General features: G+C 48.2%; 32 non-coding genes across 32 annotated transcripts; all 32 read right to left on the bottom strand.

Moving 5' to 3' along the window:
* Positions 1 to 1,359: 1,359 nt before the first annotated feature.
* Positions 1,360 to 1,478, bottom strand: LOC143873442 (5S ribosomal RNA). The gene has a single exon (XR_013248152.1). It is a non-coding gene; the product is annotated as a 5S ribosomal RNA (ribosomal RNA).
* A 597-nt stretch (positions 1,479 to 2,075) lies between these two features.
* LOC143874892 (5S ribosomal RNA) lies at positions 2,076 to 2,194 on the bottom strand. Its single transcript, XR_013249559.1, has one exon. It is a non-coding gene; the product is annotated as a 5S ribosomal RNA (ribosomal RNA).
* A 597-nt stretch (positions 2,195 to 2,791) lies between these two features.
* Positions 2,792 to 2,910, bottom strand: LOC143874372 (5S ribosomal RNA). The gene has a single exon (XR_013249054.1). It is a non-coding gene; the product is annotated as a 5S ribosomal RNA (ribosomal RNA).
* A 597-nt stretch (positions 2,911 to 3,507) lies between these two features.
* LOC143873317 (5S ribosomal RNA) lies at positions 3,508 to 3,626 on the bottom strand. The gene has a single exon (XR_013248032.1). It is a non-coding gene; the product is annotated as a 5S ribosomal RNA (ribosomal RNA).
* A 597-nt stretch (positions 3,627 to 4,223) lies between these two features.
* On the bottom strand, positions 4,224 to 4,342 carry LOC143873244 (5S ribosomal RNA). The gene has a single exon (XR_013247964.1). It is a non-coding gene; the product is annotated as a 5S ribosomal RNA (ribosomal RNA).
* Positions 4,343 to 4,939: 597 nt separating this feature from the next.
* LOC143874371 (5S ribosomal RNA) lies at positions 4,940 to 5,058 on the bottom strand. The gene has a single exon (XR_013249053.1). It is a non-coding gene; the product is annotated as a 5S ribosomal RNA (ribosomal RNA).
* A 597-nt stretch (positions 5,059 to 5,655) lies between these two features.
* On the bottom strand, positions 5,656 to 5,774 carry LOC143873316 (5S ribosomal RNA). The gene has a single exon (XR_013248031.1). It is a non-coding gene; the product is annotated as a 5S ribosomal RNA (ribosomal RNA).
* Positions 5,775 to 6,371: 597 nt separating this feature from the next.
* On the bottom strand, positions 6,372 to 6,490 carry LOC143873243 (5S ribosomal RNA). The gene has a single exon (XR_013247963.1). It is a non-coding gene; the product is annotated as a 5S ribosomal RNA (ribosomal RNA).
* A 597-nt stretch (positions 6,491 to 7,087) lies between these two features.
* LOC143874775 (5S ribosomal RNA) lies at positions 7,088 to 7,206 on the bottom strand. Its single transcript, XR_013249445.1, has one exon. It is a non-coding gene; the product is annotated as a 5S ribosomal RNA (ribosomal RNA).
* A 597-nt stretch (positions 7,207 to 7,803) lies between these two features.
* LOC143874370 (5S ribosomal RNA) lies at positions 7,804 to 7,922 on the bottom strand. The gene has a single exon (XR_013249052.1). It is a non-coding gene; the product is annotated as a 5S ribosomal RNA (ribosomal RNA).
* Positions 7,923 to 8,519: 597 nt separating this feature from the next.
* On the bottom strand, positions 8,520 to 8,638 carry LOC143873315 (5S ribosomal RNA). Its single transcript, XR_013248030.1, has one exon. It is a non-coding gene; the product is annotated as a 5S ribosomal RNA (ribosomal RNA).
* A 597-nt stretch (positions 8,639 to 9,235) lies between these two features.
* LOC143873314 (5S ribosomal RNA) lies at positions 9,236 to 9,354 on the bottom strand. The gene has a single exon (XR_013248029.1). It is a non-coding gene; the product is annotated as a 5S ribosomal RNA (ribosomal RNA).
* A 597-nt stretch (positions 9,355 to 9,951) lies between these two features.
* Positions 9,952 to 10,070, bottom strand: LOC143874660 (5S ribosomal RNA). The gene has a single exon (XR_013249332.1). It is a non-coding gene; the product is annotated as a 5S ribosomal RNA (ribosomal RNA).
* Positions 10,071 to 10,667: 597 nt separating this feature from the next.
* Positions 10,668 to 10,786, bottom strand: LOC143874369 (5S ribosomal RNA). Its single transcript, XR_013249051.1, has one exon. It is a non-coding gene; the product is annotated as a 5S ribosomal RNA (ribosomal RNA).
* Positions 10,787 to 11,383: 597 nt separating this feature from the next.
* On the bottom strand, positions 11,384 to 11,502 carry LOC143873313 (5S ribosomal RNA). The gene has a single exon (XR_013248028.1). It is a non-coding gene; the product is annotated as a 5S ribosomal RNA (ribosomal RNA).
* Positions 11,503 to 12,099: 597 nt separating this feature from the next.
* On the bottom strand, positions 12,100 to 12,218 carry LOC143874368 (5S ribosomal RNA). Its single transcript, XR_013249050.1, has one exon. It is a non-coding gene; the product is annotated as a 5S ribosomal RNA (ribosomal RNA).
* A 597-nt stretch (positions 12,219 to 12,815) lies between these two features.
* LOC143873312 (5S ribosomal RNA) lies at positions 12,816 to 12,934 on the bottom strand. Its single transcript, XR_013248027.1, has one exon. It is a non-coding gene; the product is annotated as a 5S ribosomal RNA (ribosomal RNA).
* Positions 12,935 to 13,531: 597 nt separating this feature from the next.
* Positions 13,532 to 13,650, bottom strand: LOC143873311 (5S ribosomal RNA). The gene has a single exon (XR_013248026.1). It is a non-coding gene; the product is annotated as a 5S ribosomal RNA (ribosomal RNA).
* Positions 13,651 to 14,247: 597 nt separating this feature from the next.
* On the bottom strand, positions 14,248 to 14,366 carry LOC143872403 (5S ribosomal RNA). The gene has a single exon (XR_013247153.1). It is a non-coding gene; the product is annotated as a 5S ribosomal RNA (ribosomal RNA).
* A 597-nt stretch (positions 14,367 to 14,963) lies between these two features.
* On the bottom strand, positions 14,964 to 15,082 carry LOC143874367 (5S ribosomal RNA). Its single transcript, XR_013249049.1, has one exon. It is a non-coding gene; the product is annotated as a 5S ribosomal RNA (ribosomal RNA).
* A 597-nt stretch (positions 15,083 to 15,679) lies between these two features.
* Positions 15,680 to 15,798, bottom strand: LOC143873310 (5S ribosomal RNA). Its single transcript, XR_013248025.1, has one exon. It is a non-coding gene; the product is annotated as a 5S ribosomal RNA (ribosomal RNA).
* Positions 15,799 to 16,395: 597 nt separating this feature from the next.
* Positions 16,396 to 16,514, bottom strand: LOC143872402 (5S ribosomal RNA). The gene has a single exon (XR_013247152.1). It is a non-coding gene; the product is annotated as a 5S ribosomal RNA (ribosomal RNA).
* A 597-nt stretch (positions 16,515 to 17,111) lies between these two features.
* LOC143874544 (5S ribosomal RNA) lies at positions 17,112 to 17,230 on the bottom strand. The gene has a single exon (XR_013249220.1). It is a non-coding gene; the product is annotated as a 5S ribosomal RNA (ribosomal RNA).
* A 597-nt stretch (positions 17,231 to 17,827) lies between these two features.
* On the bottom strand, positions 17,828 to 17,946 carry LOC143874366 (5S ribosomal RNA). Its single transcript, XR_013249048.1, has one exon. It is a non-coding gene; the product is annotated as a 5S ribosomal RNA (ribosomal RNA).
* A 597-nt stretch (positions 17,947 to 18,543) lies between these two features.
* LOC143874428 (5S ribosomal RNA) lies at positions 18,544 to 18,662 on the bottom strand. Its single transcript, XR_013249108.1, has one exon. It is a non-coding gene; the product is annotated as a 5S ribosomal RNA (ribosomal RNA).
* Positions 18,663 to 19,259: 597 nt separating this feature from the next.
* LOC143874930 (5S ribosomal RNA) lies at positions 19,260 to 19,378 on the bottom strand. The gene has a single exon (XR_013249600.1). It is a non-coding gene; the product is annotated as a 5S ribosomal RNA (ribosomal RNA).
* A 597-nt stretch (positions 19,379 to 19,975) lies between these two features.
* On the bottom strand, positions 19,976 to 20,094 carry LOC143874313 (5S ribosomal RNA). The gene has a single exon (XR_013248997.1). It is a non-coding gene; the product is annotated as a 5S ribosomal RNA (ribosomal RNA).
* A 597-nt stretch (positions 20,095 to 20,691) lies between these two features.
* On the bottom strand, positions 20,692 to 20,810 carry LOC143874364 (5S ribosomal RNA). Its single transcript, XR_013249046.1, has one exon. It is a non-coding gene; the product is annotated as a 5S ribosomal RNA (ribosomal RNA).
* Positions 20,811 to 21,407: 597 nt separating this feature from the next.
* LOC143874197 (5S ribosomal RNA) lies at positions 21,408 to 21,526 on the bottom strand. Its single transcript, XR_013248885.1, has one exon. It is a non-coding gene; the product is annotated as a 5S ribosomal RNA (ribosomal RNA).
* Positions 21,527 to 22,123: 597 nt separating this feature from the next.
* On the bottom strand, positions 22,124 to 22,242 carry LOC143874363 (5S ribosomal RNA). Its single transcript, XR_013249045.1, has one exon. It is a non-coding gene; the product is annotated as a 5S ribosomal RNA (ribosomal RNA).
* Positions 22,243 to 22,839: 597 nt separating this feature from the next.
* Positions 22,840 to 22,958, bottom strand: LOC143872401 (5S ribosomal RNA). The gene has a single exon (XR_013247151.1). It is a non-coding gene; the product is annotated as a 5S ribosomal RNA (ribosomal RNA).
* A 597-nt stretch (positions 22,959 to 23,555) lies between these two features.
* On the bottom strand, positions 23,556 to 23,674 carry LOC143872400 (5S ribosomal RNA). The gene has a single exon (XR_013247150.1). It is a non-coding gene; the product is annotated as a 5S ribosomal RNA (ribosomal RNA).
* Between the last annotated feature and the right edge of the window lie 281 nt (positions 23,675 to 23,955).

The raw sequence follows: 23,955 nt of genomic DNA, 5'->3' as shown, positions 1-23,955 counted from the left end.
TGAGGCGCCTCCCTCCCCTCTTGCGGCTGCTCAAGAATGGGTTTTTCTCCCCCTCACGAACCCTAAACCGACAACATATATGGGAAAATGCCAAATTTTCTCCCCCCCTATCCTCCCTAGACAACCGCCCCAAGTGCATTTTTTTGACAATTTTTAACCCCAAAAGGGGGTGGCTGATTGGAAAACAAGGGTAGAAATTTTCTTCTCTTCAAACGATCCTGACCGTTTGATTCGATCCAAGGGCCATTAGGGTTTGCTTACATCCTAAGTATTGTTGGAATTCCAAAATTGCCCCTCCAAGGATGGGAAATCACCATTTTGCCAAACAAAATATCTTGTTTTTTTTTTTTTGGAAAAATGGGGGATATCCACACAACCATGCTTTGATAATTCACCCTACACAACCTAACTTTGATTATCGCACATACTTCGCCTGTCTTATTCTCCATTTTTCGCCCGATTGCCCTGAAATTTTGCAGGGGGATTCTCGAGAACACTAACAACCTCTTGGGGGATTTGTACCCACAAATGTGCACAACCAGATGCCCAGAACACGAGCCTTCTCCTCATTTCGAGTCCAGCCCCTCAGGGATTCCGAGATTAATTTTGGGACATCTGGGGGACTCGAAATTCGGGAATTCTATTGGATATTCAATTTTGGGGATTTTAGGGCCTTGTCAAAATGGGGTGTCTACACCCAAGCACGCTTAACTTCGGAGTTCTGATGGGATCCAGTGCTTTTGTGCTGGTATGATCGCACCCAGCATGCCTCTCCATTGTCAAAGTAATAAAGAGTTTCCACTCGCATTGTCGTACGAAGTCCGTTTAAATGAAAGTGCGAAAAAATCCTGCTAGATGACACCGGATGGACGATCCGAGCATGTCGGAAAGCCGGATGACCGCCAGGGCTGTCATCGCGCGATGAATCTTCCCGAGTACCCCCGAATCAATATAAGAATCGCCACGATCTGACGGGCGGATCAAAAGTTATCGTCGGAACGATATTTGTGCACCAAGGGTAGCTCACGGCCAGTAAACACCTTCCGACCGGATTCATGACTCGCATCCACTAGTACACTCATCCGCTATAGCCTGTACGTCACTGAATCTGAACAAACCCCCGCTATAATTTGACCGCAAATGAAATGTCAGAACGAATTCCGTTTATCGAATCAAACGACACTATCACCCCGCCATAATAAAGACCGGACGTCTTTGAATTCACCATCCGGAAGAAAATAAAAAGATCCGAACCGAAACGTAGGAGGCGACGCACTAAACGTGCGTTTCAGTTCGCATCGATGTTCCAGAACCGAAAGATTGTTCGAAAAAAGTGGTAGATAGCCGAAAAAAGTGACAGGGGTGCAACACGAGGACTTCCCAGGAGGTCACCCATCCTAGTACTACTCTCGCCCAAGCACGCTTAACTTCGGAGTTCTGATGGGATCCAGTGCATTTGTGCTGGTATGATTGCTCCCAGCATGCCTCTCCATTGTCAAAGTAATAAAGAGTTTCCACTCGTATTGTCGTACGAAGTCCGTTTAAATGAAAGTGCGAAAAAATCCTGCTAGATGACACCGGATGGACGATCCGAGCATGTCGGAAAGCCGGATGACTGCCAGGGCTGTCATCGCGCAATGAATCTTCCCGAGTACCCCCGAATCAATATAAGAATCGCCACGATCTGACGGGCGGATCAAAAGTTATCGTCGGAACGATATTTGTGCACCAAGGGTAGCTCACGGCCAGTAAACACCTTCCGACCGGATTCATGACTCGCATCCACTAGTACACTCATCCGCTATAGCCTGTACGTCACTGAATCTGAACAAACCCCCGCTATAATTTGACCGCAAATGAAATGTCAGAACGAATTCCGTTTATCGAATCAAACGACACTATCACCCCGCCATAATAAAGACCGGACGTCTTTGAATTCACCATCCGGAAGAAAATAAAAAGATCCGAACCGAAACGTAGGAGGCGACGCACTAAACGTGCGTTTCAGTTCGCATCGATGTTCCAGAACCGAAAGATTGTTCGAAAAAAGTGGTCGATAGCCGAAAAAAGTGACAGGGGTGCAACACGAGGACTTCCCAGGAGGTCACCCATCCTAGTACTACTCTCGCCCAAGCACGCTTAACTTCGGAGTTCTGATGGGATCCAGTGCTTTTGTGCTGGTATGATCGCACCCAGCATGCCTCTCCATTGTCAAAGTAATAAAGAGTTTCCACTCGCATTGTCGTACGAAGTCCGTTTAAATGAAAGTGCGAAAAAATCCTGCTAGATGACACCGGATGGACGATCCGAGCATGTCGGAAAGCCGGATGACCGCCAAGGCTGTCATCGCGCGATGAATCTTCCCGAGTACCCCCGAATCAATATAAGAATCGCCACGATCTGACGGGCGGATCAAAAGTTATCGTCGGAACGATATTTGTGCACCAAGGGTAGCTCACGGCCAGTAAACACCTTCCGACCGGATTCATGACTCGCATCCACTAGTACACTCATCCGCTATAGCCTGTACGTCACTGAATCTGAACAAACCCCCGCTATAATTTGACCGCAAATGAAATGTCAGAACGAATTCCGTTTATCGAATCAAACGACACTATCACCCCGCCATAATAAAGACCGGACGTCTTTGAATTCACCATCCGGAAGAAAATAAAAAGATCCGAACCGAAACGTAGGAGGCGACGCACTAAACGTGCGTTTCAGTTCGCATCGATGTTCCAGAACCGAAAGATTGTTCGAAAAAAGTGGTAGATAGCCGAAAAAAGTGACAGGGGTGCAACACGAGGACTTCCCAGGAGGTCACCCATCGTAGTACTACTCTCGCCCAAGCACGCCTAACTTCGGAGTTCTGATGGGATCCAGTGCATTTGTGCTGGTATGATCGCACCCAGCATGCCTCTCCATTGTCAAAGTAATAAAGAGTTTCCACTCGCATTGTCGTACGAAGTCCGTTTAAATGAAAGTGCGAAAAAATCCTGCTAGATGACACCGGATGGACGATCCGAGCATGTCGGGAAGCCGGATGGCCGCAAGGGCTGTCATCGCGCGATTAATCTTCCCGAGTACCCCCGAATCAATATAAGAATCGCTACGATCTGACGGGCGGATCAAAAGTTATCGTCGGAACGATATTTGTGCACCAAGGGTAGCTCACGGCCAGTAAACACCTTCCGACCGGATTCATGACTCGCATCCACTAGTACACTCATCCGCTATAGCCTGTACGTCACTGAATCTGAACAAACCCCCGCTATAATTTGACCGCAAATGAAATGTCAGAACGAATTCCGTTTATCGAATCAAACGACACTATCACCCCGCCATAATAAAGACCGGACGTCTTTGAATTCACCATCCGGCAGAAAATAAAAAGATCCCAACCGAAACGTAGGAGGCGTCGCACTAAACGTGCGTTTCAGTTCGCATCGATGTTCCAGAACCGAAAGATTGTTCGAAAAAAGTGGTAGATAGCCGAAAAAAGTGACAGGGGTGCAACACGAGGACTTCCCAGGAGGTCACCCATCCTAGTACTACTCTCGCCCAAGCACGCTTAACTTCGGAGTTCTGATGGGATCCAGTGCATTTGTGCTGGTATGATCGCTCCCAGCATGCCTCTCCATTGTCAAAGTAATAAAGAGTTTCCACTCGTATTGTCGTACGAAGTCCGTTTAAATGAAAGTGCGAAAAAATCCTGCTAGATGACACCGGATGGACGATCCGAGCATGTCGGAAAGCCGGATGACCGCCAGGGCTGTCATCGCGCGATGAATCTTCCCAAGTACCCCCGAATCAATATAAGAATCGCCACGATCTGACGGGCGGATCAAAAGTTATCGTCGGAACGATATTTGTGCACCAAGGGTAGCTCACGGCCAGTAAACACCTTCCGACCGGATTCATGACTCGCATCCACTAGTACACTCATCCGCTATAGCCTGTACGTCACTGAATCTGAACAAACCCCCGCTATAATTTGACCGCAAATGAAATGTCAGAACGAATTCCGTTTATCGAATCAAACGACACTATCACCCCGCCATAATAAAGACCGGACGTCTTTGAATTCACCATCCGGAAGAAAATAAAAAGATCCGAACCGAAACGTAGGAGGCGACGCACTAAACGTGCGTTTCAGTTCGCATCGATGTTCCAGAACCGAAAGATTGTTCGAAAAAAATGGTCGATAGCCGAAAAAAGTGACAGGGGTGCAACACGAGGACTTCCCAGGAGGTCACCCATCCTAGTACTACTCTCGCCCAAGCACGCTTCACTTCGGAGTTCTGATGGGATCCAGTGCATTTGTGCTGGTATGATCGCACCCAGCATGCCTTTCCATTGTCAAAGTAATAAAGAGTTTCCACTCGCATTGTCGTACGAAGTCCGTTTAAATGAAAGTGCGAAAAAATCCTGCTAGATGACACCGGATGGACGATCCGAGCATGTCGGGAAGCCGGATGACCGCCAGGGCTGTCATCGCGCAATGAATCTTCCCGAGTACCCCCGAATCAATATAAGAATCGCCACGATCTGACGGGCGGATCAAAAGTTATCGTCGGAACGATATTTGTGCACCAAGGGTAGCTCACGGCCAGTAAACACCTTCCGACCGGATTCATGACTCGCATCCACTAGTACACTCATCCGCTATAGCCTGTACGTCACTGAATCTGAACAAACCCCCGCTATAATTTGACCGCAAATGAAATGTCAGAACGAATTCCGTTTATCGAATCAAACGACACTATCACCCCGCCATAATAAAGACCGGACGTCTTTGAATTCACCATCCGGAAGAAAATAAAAAGATCCGAACCGAAACGTAGGAGGCGACGCACTAAACGTGCGTTTCAGTTCGCATCGATGTTCCAGAACCGAAAGATTGTTCGAAAAAAGTGGTAGATAGCCGAAAAAAGTGACAGGGGTGCAACACGAGGACTTCCCAGGAGGTCACCCATCGTAGTACTACTCTCGCCCAAGCACGCCTAACTTCGGAGTTCTGATGGGATCCAGTGCATTTGTGCTGGTATGATCGCACCCAGCATGCCTCTCCATTGTCAAAGTAATAAAGAGTTTCCACTCGCATTGTCGTACGAAGTCCGTTTAAATGAAAGTGCGAAAAAATCCTGCTAGATGACACCGGATGGACGATCCGAGCATGTCGGGAAGCCGGATGGCCGCAAGGGCTGTCATCGCGCGATTAATCTTCCCGAGTACCCCCGAATCAATATAAGAATCGCTACGATCTGACGGGCGGATCAAAAGTTATCGTCGGAACGATATTTGTGCACCAAGGGTAGCTCACGGCCAGTAAACACCTTCCGACCGGATTCATGACTCGCATCCACTAGTACACTCATCCGCTATAGCCTGTACGTCACTGAATCTGAACAAACCCCCGCTATAATTTGACCGCAAATGAAATGTCAGAACGAATTCCGTTTATCGAATCAAACGACACTATCACCCCGCCATAATAAAGACCGGACGTCTTTGAATTCACCATCCGGCAGAAAATAAAAAGATCCCAACCGAAACGTAGGAGGCGTCGCACTAAACGTGCGTTTCAGTTCGCATCGATGTTCCAGAACCGAAAGATTGTTCGAAAAAAGTGGTAGATAGCCGAAAAAAGTGACAGGGGTGCAACACGAGGACTTCCCAGGAGGTCACCCATCCTAGTACTACTCTCGCCCAAGCACGCTTAACTTCGGAGTTCTGATGGGATCCAGTGCATTTGTGCTGGTATGATCGCTCCCAGCATGCCTCTCCATTGTCAAAGTAATAAAGAGTTTCCACTCGTATTGTCGTACGAAGTCCGTTTAAATGAAAGTGCGAAAAAATCCTGCTAGATGACACCGGATGGACGATCCGAGCATGTCGGAAAGCCGGATGACCGCCAGGGCTGTCATCGCGCGATGAATCTTCCCAAGTACCCCCGAATCAATATAAGAATCGCCACGATCTGACGGGCGGATCAAAAGTTATCGTCGGAACGATATTTGTGCACCAAGGGTAGCTCACGGCCAGTAAACACCTTCCGACCGGATTCATGACTCGCATCCACTAGTACACTCATCCGCTATAGCCTGTACGTCACTGAATCTGAACAAACCCCCGCTATAATTTGACCGCAAATGAAATGTCAGAACGAATTCCGTTTATCGAATCAAACGACACTATCACCCCGCCATAATAAAGACCGGACGTCTTTGAATTCACCATCCGGAAGAAAATAAAAAGATCCGAACCGAAACGTAGGAGGCGACGCACTAAACGTGCGTTTCAGTTCGCATCGATGTTCCAGAACCGAAAGATTGTTCGAAAAAAATGGTCGATAGCCGAAAAAAGTGACAGGGGTGCAACACGAGGACTTCCCAGGAGGTCACCCATCCTAGTACTACTCTCGCCCAAGCACGCTTCACTTCGGAGTTCTGATGGGATCCAGTGCATTTGTGCTGGTATGATCGCACCCAGCATGCCTTTCCATTGTCAAAGTAATAAAGAGTTTCCACTCGCATTGTCGTACGAAGTCCGTTTAAATGAAAGTGCGAAAAAATCCTGCTAGATGACACCGGATGGACGATCCGAGCATGTCGGGAAGCCGGATGACCGCCAGGGCTGTCATCGCGCAATGAATCTTCCCGAGTACCCCCGAATCAATATAAGAATCGCCACGATCTGACGGGCGGATCAAAAGTTATCGTTGGAACGATATTTGTGCACCAAGGGTAGCTCACGGCCAGTAAACACCTTCCGACCGGATTCATGACTCGCATCCACTAGTACACTCATCCGCTATAGCCTGTACGTTACTGAATCTGAACAAACCCCCGCTATAATTTGACCGCAAATGAAATGTCAGAACGAATTCCGTTTATCGAATCAAACGACACTATCACCCCGCCATAATAAAGACCGGACGTATTTGAATTCACTATCCGGCAGAAAATAAAAAGATCCCAACCGAAACGTAGGAGGCGTCGCACTAAACGTGCGTTTCAGTTCGCATCGATGTTCCAGAACCGAAAGATTGTTCGAAAAAAGTGGTAGATAGCCGAAAAAAGTGACAGGGGTGCAACACGAGGACTTCCCAGGAGGTCACCCATCCTAGTACTACTCTCGCCCAAGCACGCTTAACTTCGGAGTTCTGATGGGATCCAGTGCTTTTGTGCTGGTATGATCGCACCCAGCATGCCTCTCCATTGTCAAAGTAATAAAGAGTTTCCACTCGCATTGTCGTACGAAGTCCGTTTAAATGAAAGTGCGAAAAAATCCTGCTAGATGACACCGGATGGACGATCCGAGCATGTCGGAAAGCCGGATGACCGCCAGGGCTGTCATCGCGCGATGAATCTTCCCGAGTACCCCCGAATCAATATAAGAATCGCCTAGATCTGACGGGCGGATCAAAAGTTATCGTCGGAACGATATTTGTGCACCAAGGGTAGCTCACGGCCAGTAAACACCTTCCGACCGGATTCATGACTCGCATCCACTAGTACACTCATCCGCTATAGCCTGTACGTCACTGAATCTGAACAAACCCCCGCTATAATTTGACCGCAAATGAAATGTCAGAACGAATTCCGTTTATCGAATCAAACGACACTATCACCCCGCCATAATAAAGACCGGACGTCTTTGAATTCACCATCCGGAAGAAAATAAAAAGATCCGAACCGAAACGTAAGAGGCGACGCACTAAACGTGCGTTTCAGTTCGCATCGATGTTCCAGAACCGAAAGATTGTTCGAAAAAAGTGGTAGATAGCCGAAAAAAGTGACAGGGGTGCAACACGAGGACTTCCCAGGAGGTCACCCATCGTAGTACTACTCTCGCCCAAGCACGCCTAACTTCGGAGTTCTGATGGGATCCAGTGCATTTGTGCTGGTATGATCGCACCCAGCATGCCTCTCCATTGTCAAAGTAATAAAGAGTTTCCACTCGCATTGTCGTACGAAGTCCGTTTAAATGAAAGTGCGAAAAAATCCTGCTAGATGACACCGGATGGACGATCCGAGCATGTCGGGAAGCCGGATGGCCGCAAGGGCTGTCATCGCGCGATTAATCTTCCCGAGTACCCCCGAATAAATATAAGAATCGCTACGATCTGACGGGCGGATCAAAAGTTATCGTCGGAACGATATTTGTGCACCAAGGGTAGCTCACGGCCAGTAAACACCTTCCGACCGGATTCATGACTCGCATCCACTAGTACACTCATCCGCTATAGCCTGTACGTCACTGAATCTGAACAAACCCCCGCTATAATTTGACCGCAAATGAAATGTCAGAACGAATTCCGTTTATCGAATCAAACGACACTATCACCCCGCCATAATAAAGACCGGACGTCTTTGAATTCACCATCCGGCAGAAAATAAAAAGATCCCAACCGAAACGTAGGAGGCGTCGCACTAAACGTGCGTTTCAGTTCGCATCGATGTTCCAGAACCGAAAGATTGTTCGAAAAAAGTGGTAGATAGCCGAAAAAAGTGACAGGGGTGCAACACGAGGACTTCCCAGGAGGTCACCCATCCTAGTACTACTCTCGCCCAAGCACGCTTAACTTCGGAGTTCTGATGGGATCCAGTGCATTTGTGCTGGTATGATCGCTCCCACCATGCCTCTCCATTGTCAAAGTAATAAAGAGTTTCCACTCGTATTGTCGTACGAAGTCCGTTTAAATGAAAGTGCGAAAAAATCCTGCTAGATGACACCGGATGGACGATCCGAGCATGTCGGAAAGCCGGATGACCGCCACGGCTGTCATCGCGCAATGAATCTTCCCGAGTACCCCCGAATCAATATAAGAATCGCCACGATCTGACGGGCGGATCAAAAGTTATCGTCGGAACGATATTTGTGCACCAAGGGTAGCTCACGGCCAGTAAACACCTTCCGACCGGATTCATGACTCGCATCCACTAGTACACTCATCCGCTATAGCCTGTACGTCACTGAATCTGAACAAACCCCCGCTATAATTTGACCGCAAATGAAATGTCAGAACGAATTCCGTTTATCGAATCAAACGACACTATCACCCCGCCATAATAAAGACCGGACGTCTTTGAATTCACCATCCGGCAAAAAATAAAAAGATCCCAACCGAAACGTAGGAGGCGTCGCACTAAACGTGCGTTTCAGTTCGCATCGATGTTCCAGAACCGAAAGATTGTTCGAAAAAAGTGGTAGATAGCCGAAAAAAGTGACAGGGGTGCAACACGAGGACTTCCCAGGAGGTCACCCATCCTAGTACTACTCTCGCCCAAGCACGCTTAACTTCGGAGTTCTGATGGGATCCAGTGCATTTGTGCTGGTATGATCGCTCCCACCATGCCTCTCCATTGTCAAAGTAATAAAGAGTTTCCACTCGTATTGTCGTACGAAGTCCGTTTAAATGAAAGTGCGAAAAAATCCTGCTAGATGACACCGGATGGACGATCCGAGCATGTCGGAAAGCCGGATGACCGCCAGGGCTGTCATCGCGCAATGAATCTTCCCGAGTACCCCCGAATCAATATAAGAATCGCCACGATCTGACGGGCGGATCAAAAGTTATCGTCGGAACGATATTTGTGCACCAAGGGTAGCTCACGGCCAGTAAACACCTTCCGACCGGATTCATGACTCGCATCCACTAGTACACTCATCCGCTATAGCCTGTACGTTACTGAATCTGAACAAACCCCCGCTATAATTTGACCGCAAATGAAATGTCAGAACGAATTCCGTTTATCGAATCAAACGACACTATCACCCCGCCATAATAAAGACCGGACGTATTTGAATTCACTATCCGGCAGAAAATAAAAAGATCCCAACCGAAACGTAGGAGGCGTCGCACTAAACGTGCGTTTCAGTTCGCATCGATGTTCCAGAACCGAAAGATTGTTCGAAAAAAGTGGTAGATAGCCGAAAAAAGTGACAGGGGTGCAACACGAGGACTTCCCAGGAGGTCACCCATCCTAGTACTACTCTCGCCCAAGCACGCTTAACTTCGGAGTTCTGATGGGATCCAGTGCTTTTGTGCTGGTATGATCGCACCCAGCATGCCTTTCCATTGTCAAAGTAATAAAGAGTTTCCACTCGCATTGTCGTACGAAGTCCGTTTAAATGAAAGTGCGAAAAAATCCTGCTAGATGACACCGGATGGACGATCCGAGCATGTCGGAAAGCCGGATGACCGCCAGGGCTGTCATCGCGCGATGAATCTTCCCGAGTACCCCCGAATCAATATAAGAATCGCCACGATCTGACGGGCGGATCAAAAGTTATCGTCGGAACGATATTTGTGCACCAAGGGTAGCTCACGGCCAGTAAACACCTTCCAACCGGATTCATGACTCGCATCCACTAGTACACTCATCCGCTATAGCCTGTACGTCACTGAATCTGAACAAACCCCCGCTATAATTTGACCGCAAATGAAATGTCAGAACGAATTCCGTTTATCGAATCAAACGACACTATCACCCCGCCATAATAAAGACCGGACGTCTTTGAATTCACCATCCGGAAGAAAATAAAAAGATCCGAACCGAAACGTAGGAGGCGACGCACTAAACGTGCGTTTCAGTTCGCATCGATGTTCCAGAACCGAAAGATTGTTCGAAAAAAGTGGTAGATAGCCGAAAAAAGTGACAGGGGTGCAACACGAGGACTTCCCAGGAGGTCACCCATCGTAGTACTACTCTCGCCCAAGCACGCCTAACTTCGGAGTTCTGATGGGATCCAGTGCATTTGTGCTGGTATGATCGCACCCAGCATGCCTCTCCATTGTCAAAGTAATAAAGAGTTTCCACTCGCATTGTCGTACGAAGTCCGTTTAAATGAAAGTGCGAAAAAATCCTGCTAGATGACACCGGATGGACGATCCGAGCATGTCGGGAAGCCGGATGGCCGCAAGGGCTGTCATCGCGCGATTAATCTTCCCGAGTACCCCCGAATAAATATAAGAATCGCTACGATCTGACGGGCGGATCAAAAGTTATCGTCGGAACGATATTTGTGCACCAAGGGTAGCTCACGGCCAGTAAACACCTTCCGACCGGATTCATGACTCGCATCCACTAGTACACTCATCCGCTATAGCCTGTACGTCACTGAATCTGAACAAACCCCCGCTATAATTTGACCGCAAATGAAATGTCAGAACGAATTCCGTTTATCGAATCAAACGACACTATCACCCCGCCATAATAAAGACCGGACGTCTTTGAATTCACCATCCGGCAGAAAATAAAAAGATCCCAACCGAAACGTAGGAGGCGTCGCACTAAACGTGCGTTTCAGTTCGCATCGATGTTCCAGAACCGAAAGATTGTTCGAAAAAAGTGGTAGATAGCCGAAAAAAGTGACAGGGGTGCAACACGAGGACTTCCCAGGAGGTCACCCATCCTAGTACTACTCTCGCCCAAGCACGCTTAACTTCGGAGTTCTGATGGGATCCAGTGCATTTGTGCTGGTATGATCGCTCCCAGCATGCCTCTCCATTGTCAAAGTAATAAAGAGTTTCCACTCGTATTGTCGTACGAAGTCCGTTTAAATGAAAGTGCGAAAAAATCCTGCTAGATGACACCGGATGGACGATCCGAGCATGTCGGAAAGCCGGATGACCGCCATGGCTGTCATCGCGCAATGAATCTTCCCGAGTACCCCCGAATCAATATAAGAATCGCCACGATCTGACGGGCGGATCAAAAGTTATCGTCGGAACGATATTTGTGCACCAAGGGTAGCTCACGGCCAGTAAACACCTTCCGACCGGATTCATGACTCGCATCCACTAGTACACTCATCCGCTATAGCCTGTACGTCACTGAATCTGAACAAACCCCCGCTATAATTTGACCGCAAATGAAATGTCAGAACGAATTCCGTTTATCGAATCAAACGACACTATCACCCCGCCATAATAAAGACCGGACGTCTTTGAATTCACCATCCGGCAGAAAATAAAAAGATCCCAACCGAAACGTAGGAGGCGTCGCACTAAACGTGCGTTTCAGTTCGCATCGATGTTCCAGAACCGAAAGATTGTTCGAAAAAAGTGGTAGATAGCCGAAAAAAGTGACAGGGGTGCAACACGAGGACTTCCCAGGAGGTCACCCATCGTAGTACTACTCTCGCCCAAGCACGCCTAACTTCGGAGTTCTGATGGGATCCAGTGCATTTGTGCTGGTATGATCGCACCCAGCATGCCTCTCCATTGTCAAAGTAATAAAGAGTTTCCACTCGCATTGTCGTACGAAGTCCGTTTAAATGAAAGTGCGAAAAAATCCTGCTAGATGACACCGGATGGACGATCCGAGCATGTCGGGAAGCCGGATGGCCGCAAGGGCTGTCATCGCGCGATTAATCTTCCCGAGTACCCCCGAATAAATATAAGAATCGCTACGATCTGACGGGCGGATCAAAAGTTATCGTCGGAACGATATTTGTGCACCAAGGGTAGCTCACGGCCAGTAAACACCTTCCGACCGGATTCATGACTCGCATCCACTAGTACACTCATCCGCTATAGCCTGTACGTCACTGAATCTGAACAAACCCCCGCTATAATTTGACCGCAAATGAAATGTCAGAACGAATTCCGTTTATCGAATCAAACGACACTATCACCCCGCCATAATAAAGACCGGACGTCTTTGAATTCACCATCCGGCAGAAAATAAAAAGATCCCAACCGAAACGTAGGAGGCGTCGCACTAAACGTGCGTTTCAGTTCGCATCGATGTTCCAGAACCGAAAGATTGTTCGAAAAAAGTGGTAGATAGCCGAAAAAAGTGACAGGGGTGCAACACGAGGACTTCCCAGGAGGTCACCCATCCTAGTACTACTCTCGCCCAAGCACGCTTAACTTCGGAGTTCTGATGGGATCCAGTGCATTTGTGCTGGTATGATCGCTCCCAGCATGCCTCTCCATTGTCAAAGTAATAAAGAGTTTCCACTCGTATTGTCGTACGAAGTCCGTTTAAATGAAAGTGCGAAAAAATCCTGCTAGATGACACCGGATGGACGATCCGAGCATGTCGGAAAGCCGGATGACCGCCAGGGCTGTCATCGCGCAATGAATCTTCCCGAGTACCCCCGAATCAATATAAGAATCGCCACGATCTGACGGGCGGATCAAAAGTTATCGTCGGAACGATATTTGTGCACCAAGGGTAGCTCACGGCCAGTAAACACCTTCCGACCGGATTCATGACTCGCATCCACTAGTACACTCATCCGCTATAGCCTGTACGTCACTGAATCTGAACAAACCCCCGCTATAATTTGACCGCAAATGAAATGTCAGAACGAATTCCGTTTATCGAATCAAACGACACTATCACCCCGCCATAATAAAGACCGGACGTCTTTGAATTCACCATCCGGCAGAAAATAAAAAGATCCCAACCGAAACGTAGGAGGCGTCGCACTAAACGTGCGTTTCAGTTCGCATCGATGTTCCAGAACCGAAAGATTGTTCGAAAAAAGTGGTAGATAGCCGAAAAAAGTGACAGGGGTGCAACACGAGGACTTCCCAGGAGGTCACCCATCCTAGTACTACTCTCGCCCAAGCACGCTTAACTTCGGAGTTCTGATGGGATCCAGTGCATTTGTGCTGGTATGATCGCTCCCACCATGCCTCTCCATTGTCAAAGTAATAAAGAGTTTCCACTCGTATTGTCGTACGAAGTCCGTTTAAATGAAAGTGCGAAAAAATCCTGCTAGATGACACCGGATGGACGATCCGAGCATGTCGGAAAGCCGGATGACCGCCAGGGCTGTCATCGCGCAATGAATCTTCCCGAGTACCCCCGAATCAATATAAGAATCGCCACGATCTGACGGGCGGATCAAAAGTTATCGTCGGAACGATATTTGTGCACCAAGGGTAGCTCACGGCCAGTAAACACCTTCCGACCGGATTCATGACTCGCATCCACTAGTACACTCATCCGCTATAGCCTGTACGTCACTGAATCTGAACAAACCCCCGCTATAATTTGACCGCAAATGAAATGTCAGAACGAATTCCGTTTATCGAATCAAACGACACTATCACCCCGCCATAATAAAGACCGGACGTCTTTGAATTCACCATCCGGAAGAAAATAAAAAGATCCGAACCGAAACGTAGGAGGCGACGCACTAAACGTGCGTTTCAGTTCGCATCGATGTTCCAGAACCGAAAGATTGTTCGAAAAAAGTGGTCGATAGCCGAAAAAAGTGACAGGGGTGCAACACGAGGACTTCCCAGGAGGTCACCCATCCTAGTACTACTCTCGCCCAAGCACGCTTAACTTCGGAGTTCTGATGGGATCCAGTGCATTTGTGCTGGTATGATCGCACCCAGCATGCCTTTCCATTGTCAAAGTAATAAAGAGTTTCCACTCGCATTGTCGTACGAAGTCCGTTTAAATGAAAGTGCGAAAAAATCCTGCTAGATGACACCGGATGGACGATCCGAGCATGTCGGGAAGCCGGATGACCGCCAGGGCTGTCATCGCGCAATGAATCTTCCCGAGTACCCCCGAATCAATATAAGAATCGCCACGATCTGACGGGCGGATCAAAAGTTATCGTTGGAACGATATTTGTGCACCAAGGGTAGCTCACGGCCAGTAAACACCTTCCGACCGGATTCATGACTCGCATCCACTAGTACACTCATCCGCTATAGCCTGTACGTTACTGAATCTGAACAAACCCCCGCTATAATTTGACCGCAAATGAAATGTCAGAACGAATTCCGTTTATCGAATCAAACGACACTATCACCCCGCCATAATAAAGACCGGACGTATTTGAATTCACTATCCGGCAGAAAATAAAAAGATCCCAACCGAAACGTAGGAGGCGTCGCACTAAACGTGCGTTTCAGTTCGCATCGATGTTCCAGAACCGAAAGATTGTTCGAAAAAAGTGGTAGATAGCCGAAAAAAGTGACAGGGGTGCAACACGAGGACTTCCCAGGAGGTCACCCATCGTAGTACTACTCTCGCCCAAGCACGCCTAACTTCGGAGTTCTGATGGGATCCAGTGCATTTGTGCTGGTATGATCGCACCCAGCATGCCTCTCCATTGTCAAAGTAATAAAGAGTTTCCACTCGCATTGTCGTACGAAGTCCGTTTAAATGAAAGTGCGAAAAAATCCTGCTAGATGACACCGGATGGACGATCCGAGCATGTCGGGAAGCCGGATGGCCGCAAGGGCTGTCATCGCGCGATTAATCTTCCCGAGTACCCCCGAATAAATATAAGAATCGCTACGATCTGACGGGCGGATCAAAAGTTATCGTCGGAACGATATTTGTGCACCAAGGGTAGCTCACGGCCAGTAAACACCTTCCGACCGGATTCATGACTCGCATCCACTAGTACACTCATCCGCTATAGCCTGTACGTCACTGAATCTGAACAAACCCCCGCTATAATTTGACCGCAAATGAAATGTCAGAACGAATTCCGTTTATCGAATCAAACGACACTATCACCCCGCCATAATAAAGACCGGACGTCTTTGAATTCACCATCCGGCAGAAAATAAAAAGATCCCAACCGAAACGTAGGAGGCGTCGCACTAAACGTGCGTTTCAGTTCGCATCGATGTTCCAGAACCGAAAGATTGTTCGAAAAAAGTGGTAGATAGCCGAAAAAAGTGACAGGGGTGCAACACGAGGACTTCCCAGGAGGTCACCCATCCTAGTACTACTCTCGCCCAAGCACGCTTAACTTCGGAGTTCTGATGGGATCCAGTGCATTTGTGCTGGTATGATCGCTCCCAGCATGCCTCTCCATTGTCAAAGTAATAAAGAGTTTCCACTCGTATTGTCGTACGAAGTTCGTTTAAATGAAAGTGCGAAAAAATCCTGCTAGATGACACCGGATGGACGATCCGAGCATGTCGGAAAGCCGGATGACCGCCAGGGCTGTCATCGCGCAATGAATCTTCCCGAGTACCCCCGAATCAATATAAGAATCGCCACGATCTGACGGGCGGATCAAAAGTTATCGTCGGAACGATATTTGTGCACCAAGGGTAGCTCACGGCCAGTAAACACCTTCCGACCGGATTCATGACTCGCATCCACTAGTACACTCATCCGCTATAGCCTGTACGTCACTGAATCTGAACAAACCCCCGCTATAATTTGACCGCAAATGAAATGTCAGAACGAATTCCGTTTATCGAATCAAACGACACTATCACCCCGCCATAATAAAGACCGGACGTCTTTGAATTCACCATCCGGAAGAAAATAAAAAGATCCGAACCGAAACGTAGGAGGCGACGCACTAAACGTGCGTTTCAGTTCGCATCGATGTTCCAGAACCGAAAGATTGTTCGAAAAAAGTGGTCGATAGCCGAAAAAAGTGACAGGGGTGCAACACGAGGACTTCCCAGGAGGTCACCCATCCTAGTACTACTCTCGCCCAAGCACGCTTAACTTCGGAGTTCTGATGGGATCCAGTGCATTTGTGCTGGTATGATCGCACCCAGCATGCCTTTCCATTGTCAAAGTAATAAAGAGTTTCCACTCGCATTGTCGTACGAAGTCCGTTTAAATGAAAGTGCGAAAAAATCCTGCTAGATGACACCGGATGGACGATCCGAGCATGTCGGGAAGCCGGATGACCGCCAGGGCTGTCATCGCGCAATGAATCTTCCCGAGTACCCCCGAATCAATATAAGAATCGCCACGATCTGACGGGCGGATCAAAAGTTATCGTTGGAACGATATTTGTGCACCAAGGGTAGCTCACGGCCAGTAAACACCTTCCGACCGGATTCATGACTCGCATCCACTAGTACACTCATCCGCTATAGCCTGTACGTTACTGAATCTGAACAAACCCCCGCTATAATTTGACCGCAAATGAAATGTCAGAACGAATTCCGTTTATCGAATCAAACGACACTATCACCCCGCCATAATAAAGACCGGACGTATTTGAATTCACTATCCGGCAGAAAATAAAAAGATCCCAACCGAAACGTAGGAGGCGTCGCACTAAACGTGCGTTTCAGTTCGCATCGATGTTCCAGAACCGAAAGATTGTTCGAAAAAAGTGGTAGATAGCCGAAAAAAGTGACAGGGGTGCAACACGAGGACTTCCCAGGAGGTCACCCATCCTAGTACTACTCTCGCCCAAGCACGCTTAACTTCGGAGTTCTGATGGGATCCAGTGCTTTTGTGCTGGTATGATCGCACCCAGCATGCCTCTCCATTGTCAAAGTAATAAAGAGTTTCCACTCGCATTGTCATACGAAGTCCGTTTAAATGAAAGTGCAAAAAAATCCTGCTAGATGACACCGGATGGACGATCCGAGCATGTCGGAAAGCCGGATGACCGCCAGGGCTGTCATCGCGCGATGAATCTTCCCGAGTACCCCCGAATCAATATAAGAATCGCCACGATCTGACGGGCGGATCAAAAGTTATCGTCGGAACGATATTTGTGCACCAAGGGTAGCTCACGGCCAGTAAACACCTTCCGACCGGATTCATGACTCGCATCCACTAGTACACTCATCCGCTATAGCCTGTACGTCACTGAATCTGAACAAACCCCCGCTATAATTTGACCGCAAATGAAATGTCAGAACGAATTCCGTTTATCGAATCAAACGACACTATCACCCCGCCATAATAAAGACCGGACGTCTTTGAATTCACCATCCGGAAGAAAATAAAAAGATCCGAACCGAAACGTATGAGGCGACGCACTAAACGTGCGTTTCAGTTCGCATCGATGTTCCAGAACCGAAAGATTGTTCGAAAAAAGTGGTAGATAGCCGAAAAAAGTGACAGGGGTGCAACACGAGGACTTCCCAGGAGGTCACCCATCGTAGTACTACTCTCGCCCAAGCACGCCTAACTTCGGAGTTCTGATGGGATCCAGTGCATTTGTGCTGGTATGATCGCACCCAGCATGCCTCTCCATTGTCAAAGTAATAAAGAGTTTCCACTCGCATTTTCGTACGAAGTCCGTTTAAATGAAAGTGCGAAAAAATCCTGCTAGATGACACCGGATGGACGATCCGAGCATGTCGGGAAGCCGGATGGCCGCAAGGGCTGTCATCGCGCGATTAATCTTCCCGAGTACCCCCGAATCAATATAAGAATCGCTACGATCTGACGGGCGGATCAAAAGTTATCGTCGGAACGATATTTGTGCACCAAGGGTAGCTCACGGCCAGTAAACACCTTCCGACCGGATTCATGACTCGCATCCACTAGTACACTCATCCGCTATAGCCTGTACGTCACTGAATCTGAACAAACCCCCGCTATAATTTGACCGCAAATGAAATGTCAGAACGAATTCCGTTTATCGAATCAAACGACACTATCACCCCGCCATAATAAAGACCGGACGTCTTTGAATTCACCATCCGGCAGAAAATAAAAAGATCCCAACCGAAACGTAGGAGGCGTCGCACTAAACGTGCGTTTCAGTTCGCATCGATGTTCCAGAACCGAAAGATTGTTCGAAAAAAGTGGTAGATAGCCGAAAAAAGTGACAGGGGTGCAACACGAGGACTTCCCAGGAGGTCACCCATCCTAGTACTACTCTCGCCCAAGCACGCTTAACTTCGGAGTTCTGATGGGATCCAGTGCTTTTGTGCTGGTATGATCGCACCCAGCATGCCTCTCCATTGTCAAAGTAATAAAGAGTTTCCACTCGCATTGTCGTACGAAGTCCGTTTAAATGAAAGTGCAAAAAAATCCTGCTAGATGACACCGGATGGACGATCCGAGCATGTCGGAAAGCCGGATGACCGCCAGGGCTGTCATCGCGCGATGAATCTTCCCGAGTACCCCCGAATCAATATAAGAATCGCCACGATCTGACGGGCGGATCAAAAGTTATCGTCGGAACGATATTTGTGCACCAAGGGTAGCTCACGGCCAGTAAACACCTTCCGACCGGATTCATGACTCGCATCCACTAGTACACTCATCCGCTATAGCCTGTACGTCACTGAATCTGAACAAACCCCCGCTATAATTTGACCGCAAATGAAATGTCAGAACGAATTCCGTTTATCGAATCAAACGACACTATCACCCCGCCATAATAAAGACCGGACGTCTTTGAATTCACCATCCGGAAGAAAATAAAAAGATCCGAACCGAAACGTAGGAGGCGACGCACTAAACGTGCGTTTCAGTTCGCATCGATGTTCCAGAACCGAAAGATTGTTCGAAAAAAGTGGTAGATAGCCGAAAAAAGTGACAGGGGTGCAACACGAGGACTTCCCAGGAGGTCACCCATCGTAGTACTACTCTCGCCTAAGCACGCCTAACTTCGGAGTTCTGATGGGATCCAGTGCATTTGTGCTGGTATGATCGCACCCAGCATGCCTCTCCATTGTCAAAGTAATAAAGAGTTTCCACTCGCATTGTCGTACGAAGTCCGTTTAAATGAAAGTGCGAAAAAATCCTGCTAGATGACACCGGATGGACGATCCGAGCATGTCGGGAAGCCGGATGGCCGCAAGGGCTGTCACCGCGCGATTAATCTTCCCGAGTACCCCCGAATCAATATAAGAATCGCTACGATCTGACGGGCGGATCAAAAGTTATCGTCGGAACGATATTTGTGCACCAAGGGTAGCTCACGGCCAGTAAACACCTTCCGACCGGATTCATGACTCGCATCCACTAGTACACTCATCCGCTATAGCCTGTACGTCACTGAATCTGAACAAACCCCCGCTATAATTTGACCGCAAATGAAATGTCAGAACGAATTCCGTTTATCGAATCAAACGACACTATCACCCCGCCATAATAAAGACCGGACGTCTTTGAATTCACCATTCGGCAGAAAATAAAAAGATCCCAACCGAAACGTAGGAGGCGTCGCACTAAACGTGCGTTTCAGTTCGCATCGATGTTCCAGAACCGAAAGATTGTTCGAAAAAAGTGGTAGATAGCCGAAAAAAGTGACAGGGGTGCAACACGAGGACTTCCCAGGAGGTCACCCATCCTAGTACTACTCTCGCCCAAGCACGCTTAACTTCGGAGTTCTGATGGGATCCAGTGCTTTTGTGCTGGTATGATCGCACCCAGCATGCCTCTCCATTGTCAAAGTAATAAAGAGTTTCCACTCGCATTGTCGTACGAAGTCCGTTTAAATGAAAGTGCGAAAAAATCCTGCTAGATGACACCGGATGGACGATCCGAGCATGTCGGAAAGCCGGATGACCGCCACGGCTGTCATCGCGCGATGAATCTTCCCGAGTACCCCCGAATCAATATAAGAATCGCCACGATCTGACGGGCGGATCAAAAGTTATCGTCGGAACGATATTTGTGCACCAAGGGTAGCTCACGGCCAGTAAACACCTTCCGACCGGATTCATGACTCGCATCCACTAGTACACTCATCCGCTATAGCCTGTACGTCACTGAATCTGAACAAACCCCCGCTATAATTTGACCGCAAATGAAATGTCAGAACGAATTCCGTTTATCGAATCAAACGACACTATCACCCCGCCATAATAAAGACCGGACGTCTTTGAATTCACCATCCGGAAGAAAATAAAAAGATCCGAACCGAAACGTAGGAGGCGACGCACTAAACGTGCGTTTCAGTTCGCATCGATGTTCCAGAACCGAAAGATTGTTCGAAAAAAGTGGTAGATAGCCGAAAAAAGTGACAGGGGTGCAACACGAGGACTTCCCAGGAGGTCACCCATCGTAGTACTACTCTCGCCCAAGCACGCCTAACTTCGGAGTTCTGATGGGATCCAGTGCATTTGTGCTGGTATGATCGCACCCAGCATGCCTCTCCATTGTCAAAGTAATAAAGAGTTTCCACTCGCATTGTCGTACGAAGTCCGTTTAAATGAAAGTGCGAAAAAATCCTGCTAGATGACACCGGATGGACGATCCGAGCATGTCGGGAAGCCGGATGGCCGCAAGGGCTGTCATCGCGCGATTAATCTTCCCGAGTACCCCCGAATCAATATAAGAATCGCTACGATCTGACGGGCGGATCAAAAGTTATCGTCGGAACGATATTTGTGCACCAAGGGTAGCTCACGGCCAGTAAACACCTTCCGACCGGATTCATGACTCGCATCCACTAGTACACTCATCCGCTATAGCCTGTACGTTACTGAATCTGAACAAACCCCCGCTATAATTTGACCGCAAATGAAATGTCAGAACGAATTCCGTTTATCGAATCAAACGACACTATCACCCCGCCATAATAAAGACCGGACGTATTTGAATTCACTATCCGGCAGAAAATAAAAAGATCCCAACCGAAACGTAGGAGGCGTCGCACTAAACGTGCGTTTCAGTTCGCATCGATGTTCCAGAACCGAAAGATTGTTCGAAAAAAGTGGTAGATAGCCGAAAAAAGTGACAGGGGTGCAACACGAGGACTTCCCAGGAGGTCACCCATCCTAGTACTACTCTCGCCCAAGCACGCTTAACTTCGGAGTTCTGATGGGATCCAGTGCTTTTGTGCTGGTATGATCGCACCCAGCATGCCTCTCCATTGTCAAAGTAATAAAGAGTTTCCACTCGCATTGTCGTACGAAGTCCGTTTAAATGAAAGTGCGAAAAAATCCTGCTAGATGACACCGGATGGACGATCCGAGCATGTCGGAAAGCCGGATGACCGCCAGGGCTGTCATCGCGCGTTGAATCTTCCCGAGTACCCCCGAATCAATATAAGAATCGCCACGATCTGACGGGCGGATCAAAAGTTATCGTCGGAACGATATTTGTGCACCAAGGGTCGCTCACGGCCAGTAAACACCTTCCGACCGGATTCATGACTCGCATCCACTAGTACACTCATCCGCTATAGCCTGTACGTCACTGAATCTGAACAAACCCCCGCTATAATTTGACCGCAAATGAAATGTCAGAACGAATTCCGTTTATCGAATCAAACGACACTATCACCCCGCCATAATAAAGACCGGACGTCTTTGAATTCACCATCCGGAAGAAAATAAAAAGATCCGAACCGAAACGTAGGAGGCGACGCACTAAACGTGCGTTTCAGTTCGCATCGATGTTCCAGAACCGAAAGATTGTTCGAAAAAAGTGGTAGATAGCCGAAAAAGGTGACAGGGGTGCAACACGAGGACTTCCCAGGAGGTCACCCATCGTAGTACTACTCTCGCCCAAGCACGCCTAACTTCGGAGTTCTGATGGGATCCAGTGCATTTGTGCTGGTATGATCGCACCCAGCATGCCTCTCCATTGTCAAAGTAATAAAGAGTTTCCACTCGCATTGTCGTACGAAGTCCGTTTAAATGAAAGTGCGAAAAAATCCTGCTAGATGACACCGGATGGACGATCCGAGCATGTCGGGAAGCCGGATGGCCGCAAGGGCTGTCATCGCGCGATTAATCTTCCCGAGTACCCCCGAATCAATATAAGAATCGCTACGATCTGACGGGCGGATCAAAAGTTATCGTCGGAACGATATTTGTGCACCAAGGGTAGCTCACGGCCAGTAAACACCTTCCGACCGGATTCATGACTCGCATCCACTAGTACACTCATCCGCTATAGCCTGTACGTCACTGAATCTGAACAAACCCCCGCTATAATTTGACCGCAAATGAAATGTCAGAACGAATTCCGTTTATCGAATCAAACGACACTATCACCCCGCCATAATAAAGACCGGACGTCTTTGAATTCACCATCCGGAAGAAAATAAAAAGATCCGAACCGAAACGTAGGAGGCGACGCACTAAACGTGCGTTTCAGTTCGCATCGATGTTCCAGAACCGAAAGATTGTTCGAAAAAAGTGGTCGATAGCCGAAAAAAGTGACAGGGGTGCAACACGAGGACTTCCCAGGAGGTCACCCATCCTAGTACTACTCTCGCCCAAGCACGCTTAACTTCGGAGTTCTGATGGGATCCAGTGCATTTGTGCTGGTATGATCGCACCCAGCATGCCTTTCCATTGTCAAAGTAATAAAGAGTTTCCACTCGCATTGTCGTACGAAGTCCGTTTAAATGAAAGTGCGAAAAAATCCTGCTAGATGACACCGGATGGACGATCCGAGCATGTCGGGAAGCCGGATGACCGCCAGGGCTGTCATCGCGCGATGAATCTTCCCGAGTACCCCCGAATCAATATAAGAATCGCCACGATCTGACGGGCGGATCAAAAGTTATCGTCGGAACGATATTTGTGCACCAAGGGTTGCTCACCGCCAGTAAACACCTTCCGACCGGATTCATGACTCGCATCCACTAGTACACTCATCCGCTATAGCCTGTACGTTACTGAATCTGAACAAACCCCCGCTATAATTTGACCGCAAATGAAATGTCAGAACGAATTCCGTTTATCGAATCAAACGACACTATCACCCCGCCATAATAAAGACCGGACGTATTTGAATTCACTATCCGGCAGAAAATAAAAAGATCCCAACCGAAACGTAGGAGGCGTCGCACTAAACGTGCGTTTCAGTTCGCATCGATGTTCCAGAACCGAAAGATTGTTCGAAAAAAGTGGTAGATAGCCGAAAAAAGTGACAGGGGTGCAACACGAGGACTTCCCAGGAGGTCACCCATCCTAGTACTACTCTCGCCCAAGCACGCTTAACTTCGGAGTTCTGATGGGATCCAGTGCATTTGTGCTGGTATGATCGCACCCAGCATGCCTCTCCATTGTCAAAGTAATAAAGAGTTTCCACTCGCATTGTCGTACGAAGTCCGTTTAAATGAAAGTGCGAAAAAATCCTGCTAGATGACACCGGATGGACGATCCGAGCATGTCGGAAAGCCGGATGACCGCCAAGGCTGTCATCGCGCGATTAATCTTCCCGAGTACCCCCGAATCAATATAAGAATCGCCACGATCTGACGGGCGGATCAAAAGTTATCGTCGGAACGATATTTGTGCACCAAGGGTAGCTCACGGCCAGTAAACACCTT

This window comes from Tasmannia lanceolata, unplaced genomic scaffold, assembly GCF_043159265.1.
Source record: "Tasmannia lanceolata isolate RefF3 unplaced genomic scaffold, GAP_Taslan_0.1 ptg000003l, whole genome shotgun sequence".
NCBI lineage: Eukaryota > Viridiplantae > Streptophyta > Magnoliopsida > Canellales > Winteraceae > Tasmannia > Tasmannia lanceolata.
The sequence above is the reverse complement of the archived record's forward strand: the minus strand, read 5'-3'. Positions and strand labels throughout refer to the sequence as shown.